At 34.4% G+C, this 5,415-nt stretch overlaps 1 protein-coding gene across 3 annotated transcripts in view; it reads right to left on the minus strand.

Moving 5' to 3' along the window:
- The window catches only part of LOC107479356 (common plant regulatory factor 1), a 5,449-nt gene extending 4,183 nt beyond the window's left edge, over positions 1-1,266 (minus strand). Inside the window, exon 1 of one of the 3 annotated variants that reach the window (XM_016099507.3) lies at positions 1,148-1,266. The gene's annotated coding sequence lies outside the window, so the exon portion shown is untranslated. Of the gene's footprint in view, positions 1-355; positions 1,090-1,147 lie in introns of those variants that run through there. The other 2 variants (XM_016099517.3, XM_016099499.3) reach the window with 2 other exon arrangements.
- Positions 1,267-5,415: the final 4,149 nt, after the last annotated feature.

Consider the following 5,415-nt stretch of genomic DNA (forward strand, 5'->3'; position numbering starts at 1 on the left):
AAAAAAAAAAAACACACACACACACACTTCTAAGCTGAAGATATAGCTTCCTACAAATATTGTAATAGTAATGATTGCAAGAGACATTTGCCAAACTCTAAAAACACATATAAGAAAGTCGCAACAAAAGTGGATACTCTAGGAAACCCACATAAGATAACAAAACTGAATAATTCAAAATGGAGTTATCAAAGTTAACCAAATTTCAGATTTACATATGAGAATAACCGTCTGATTTATAGTAACTACAAGTGTAATAGCTCATGGTCTTAAATGGTTTCATTATTAAATTAAGGTTAAATGCTTCAGAAGCAAAGTGGGATCTAAAAAGTGAAAAACACTGACAGAATTTCACCTTTTCTGGTACCTAAGAGAGAGCAGAATTTCACAAATAGCTTTCAGGGAAAGGTTTCAAGACTGAAGCACTAATGGTAAGCTACACTGGTATAAGATAATCCAATCCCAAAGGACATACAATACAAAGAGTGAAATTATAGACACAGGAGTATAAAAGAGACTAAGAGAGAATGATAAAGGGTCAATCTTGTCCTTTTACTACCCCACAAGCCAGATAGAAAGAGACAGACACAGAAAAACACAATCCAAGCCAACAACACGTCCCGGGAGGTAGATGACAAAAATGCCCTTCCAACCCAATCTTTTTCTTTTCCACTTTCACACGGGTCAAAGATGATGAATTAGAGATGAGAAAGAGTATTGAATTTGAAACTCCTCAATTTTGCTACCTGAACCTTAATTAGATTACGATTTACAGTTATAGGTCTTAGGCTCTTAGCGAAGATCCAATTCTAGTTCTTACCTCTTAAGCAACTTGCACTAAAAAAAAAAAAAACTAAATTTCAAAAAATTAGCACGAGGGGGAAATCAAAGACTCTTACTAAAGCAAATCAATGCACAGAAATTCACAATTCTACGGAGATTCAGAGGAAATTACTCAGAATTCAAGACGTTTTGTTTGGCTAATTAGAAATCCAGAGCTGAAACTAAAACACAGAAAATTGATGGTCCTTCAGAACGAAAATTTGAACTGAAACACACAATTTACTCTTTCCATGCAAAGTACAAACTAAATCCACTAAAAAATTCGCGAAATTCGAAGAAGCAAAAATGGCAGAATTCCACGTACCTGAAAGATACCTAAAACCCAAAATTAAAACAAAAGAGGGTCTAAAGTCTAAACACAAAGCAAGAACAGTGCAGGTAGCTTCAAGTATTCTCAAATTACAGACCAAAAACAATTGGAAATAGAAGGAAGAAACGGAGCGGAGGATGGTGGTGAAGGAGGAGAGGGAAGAGAGAGCCTCAGGGCAATGTCCACGTCACCATACACGTGTCGTATGTATAAGGTAGCGTATACGTACGGCGTATATACGGTTGGCTGCGGGTGTGGTGGTTGACTGGTTGTTGAGCTGGCCCGTCGCTACTCGCTAATCACGCTGCCATTTGTTTATTCCAACGTCATCACATCCGTACACGTGTTCAAATCACAATAATCTACGCGTCTTCCGCTTGAGGGGTCCACCATAGACACACAGCCCCATATCTCATGTGCTGTGGCTTACGTGGTCTTTCGTATTCAGCTTTAATTGATTAATTAATTGACCCTAAACAGGATTGGTTAAATTTTTATCAAAATTTTAAAACTTAAACAAAACTAGATTGAATAGGTCTTTTGGGATCCACGAGTAGCTACTCAATAGGATTGGCAACCGAGAGAGTTAGGAATTAGGATAGAGTTCAGCAGAAATTTTTTTTTAAATTTTATTTTTGGGTTGATAATTTTTTAACTCTAATTTTACTTGTATCCTAAAATTTTAAATTTGGCCTTACTCGTAGAAATAATAAAAAAATTAAGTAAATATAAAATTTTATTATTTTAAATTTCATACATATTAATAAAATAAAAAATAAAAATTTAAATTTAATTTAAAATTAAAAATAATAAATCTTAAAAAAATTCAACATAAAATTATAAATAATGTGATTATTTCAAGTTTTTATAAAAAAGAAATTGTGAATTTAACACTTACTTTCTTCATTATATATATATATTAGGAGTGCAGGTAGGATAGAATATGATATACCCTGAATTTGTACTCTATACTACCCACAGACAAACTCGCACCGCACTCTATTCTACCTGCAGTGAGTCAGGTAGGCAATCCTATCCAAACAGGCTGGTCTGAATTAGATAGTAGATACTCGTAGGTAAAGTATATATTACCAGCCCTATTACTCAATGGGGTCTTATAAAGTAAGATTCTAAGAAAGAAATGCCCGATATTTTTTATTTTTTTGCTTTAGTATCTAGGGATTGCAACGGTCTTATAGGGACGGCTGTCCGCCCCTGTCTCTATAATTTGTTACCGTCTCTTCTCTATGCGTCTCTGTAAATTTAAAAAAATAAAAATAAAATAAAAATTAAAAAACAAATAAAGATGATCCACAATAGTTAATAATTTCTAATCACCTATCAGCAATAATTAAACACAAATTTACATAAATAACAATAAAATTAACAAGGTACTACATAATCACATTTACAACAACAATCAACAATAAAATTCAGAATTTATATTCCATAGAATTACATTTACATCAACAAAATTAATATGGTACAGTCAATAATTAATAAAATTAAATCATAAAAATTAATTAAAAAATTACCTAAAAACTTAGAAACATCAGAAGTAAGAAACTCATAATCATAAAGTTTATTCATGAAAAAATAAATGAAAATGAAGTAGCAAAGGAGAATTACCTACCGGCAGAGAAACAAAGAGGAAAGAATGGAGGTGAAGAGGCTGACAACGGTGACGAAGATGATTCTCCTCTAACGCGACGAAGACAACAACGGTTCTGCCTTTGACATGACGATTTTCTTCGGCGGTCTCAAGCACGCGACAACAACGTCCTCCTCGACTAAGTCAAACACATGATAACAACGTTCTCCTCGACTGGATCAAGCGTGTGACAAGACGTTCTCCTCTGGCATGTTTCTTAAGCGTGCAACAACAATATTGTGGTGGCCTTCAGAGTGAAAGGGGAAGCAGTGAGAAGGGGGAGGGTGGCGACAAGGGGAGAGGAGGGTGGCGGATAGTAGTAAGAGAAGAGGTGGAGAGAATCTAAATTGTGATATGGTTTGAATGAGAGGGAGTGAGTGAGAGTAACAGCAGTTTGAGGATTTAGGGTTTCATTGAAACTAATAAATATATAAGGTATTTTAGTTATTTTCTAAATACGGGTATTATATGAGTCTCTATGGGACGGAGACCTCTATCCTCGCCCCCTCTCCATTTATTATACGGGTCTCTATCCCCGCAAGTAGCAAAAGGCCTACAAATTCATCCCCTTTCGAGTAATTCCCTGTGGATACCTGCCCGCCGAGAAAAATTGCCATGCTTTATTAGTGCTTTAGTTGGCCAAAAAATTTGGATATGAATTTTTTTGTTATTCTCGAAGATGGATGTTCATGAGTAACCTAAAATAGTGAGATCCGCTATTCTTCTAGCTGGCGATCTTTGTGATTTTCATCCAATTGAGTGAATAGTAGGGGTGACCTGCAAAGACACTTCGATACTCAAGTCAGAATGGATCTTAGGGGTAGAGTTTATGGAAGTAAGTGTGTGTATCGTACTTGGGAGAGCCTGCGGCTCCCCTTTGTACATGTTTGGTTCTTTATCTTATCATCCAGTTGGTTAGGAGATGACTGATATTTGAAGAGTAAACATCCAATTCAGTCCCTGTCCATTCTAAAATAGGAGAAGGCGATCCATGTTGAAAAAATAAACTCATCCTGGTCCCTGTCTGTGTCTTCCATGAATCATGGTAACCCCTCTATCATCTTCCCTCACTAAACTTAACGAAAGACCCCTGCGTGGCACTTAAGGTTGCTGATGTGGATGCTAAGTCACCGTTAAGTGACATGTTGCCGAATGAAAAATGGTCAAAGGTTGATTTGTCCCTCTTTATCCACAAAAAATGACATCGTTTTATGTACTACATTGAACCAGAACCTATATTATTTTGAGGTGATTGTTCATCTCAGTTGAAACCTCTCACTTCTCTTCCAAATCAGATACGAACTGTATGACACTAGAAGAAGTGGCCGAAAATCGTCAAATTTAGCAGCGGAATTACCAAAAAAATTCATAAATAAATTTATTATCGTCGGATTTTGTGGTGAAAAAATTTAAATGGTAAAATCCTCACCGATGAATTTTTTAGTCTGCTAATAATTATCGGCAGATTTAGCAGCGAATTTAAACTTCTAATTAACGAATTTCTAGAGGTCGTTACTGTCTTTTCGACTGTAACTATGGCCCTATGAATTTGTTTTTCGTGCATTTTTTACCATCGAATTTATCCTCCGATAAATTTGAAGGTAATATATTATTTATTAATAATTAAATTAATTAATATTGATAAATTCAACCAACGGTAAATCTTGAATGTCATGGTCATGTGGTGGATAATAAAGTAAAAAAGTTAGAGGATAGGTTAATTGGATTAGAAAATAAGTTGACGTGTAGATTCAAAATCCGTGAAAGCAGATGCATTAGTTTTGGATGTAGTGTTTTTGCTTTTTTTTTTGTAGGGTTGTAATTGTAACCTTGTTCACAATAATTATGTAGGAAACTTATGACTGATTTGCGCTATTTAGGAGTTGTTTATGTTATGGGATGATATTGAATATTTGAACACTTTTAAAGATAAATAAAAATAGATTATTATGATCAATATTTAAAAATTTTTTCATGAAATAAAATAGCCATTTGTGCAAAACAACAAAGTAACAAATTAATATATCTATAACATGCATTTTTCCAACTTTAAAGAAAGTATATATGTTCATATATTATATTGATAAGAATAATAAATAAGCAATCCATCTTTAACAAGTTAACACCTAATGATAGCATAATATGGTCAGCAACGTGATCCTAAGACAAGAAAGAATAAGAACATTTGTCCTTAAACTAAAAGCATTGTATCGTCATTGAGAGGTTTTAAACAAGAAAAATAAATAGCCAAATAACAAAACATATGTCCTTAAGTCCTATAGCTAATATCCACACTAACAAAGTCCAAGTTATCCAATATCAATTCTTCTTAGGTGGCCTAAGTCTTTGAGGCTTTAAACCTGGAGTAGATACAAATTAGAGAAGATTTGATGACAGTCCTTGAGCTTGCAACAACTATTATCTCTGCTGATATTACACCATCTTTAGTCGTTGAATTTTTTGTAGGCTTGTAGCAGTTGTTGGCCAATTCGATGGGTTTGGTGAGTCATGAGATCTAAAATATTTGATTTGGAAGAGGAGTGAGAGGTATCAATTGAGATGAATCATCCCCAAATAACATAGTTTTTGATTCAGTGGAGCAGGTAAAATG

This window comes from Arachis duranensis, chromosome 1, assembly GCF_000817695.3.
Source record: "Arachis duranensis cultivar V14167 chromosome 1, aradu.V14167.gnm2.J7QH, whole genome shotgun sequence".
Taxonomy (NCBI): Eukaryota; Viridiplantae; Streptophyta; class Magnoliopsida; order Fabales; family Fabaceae; genus Arachis; species Arachis duranensis.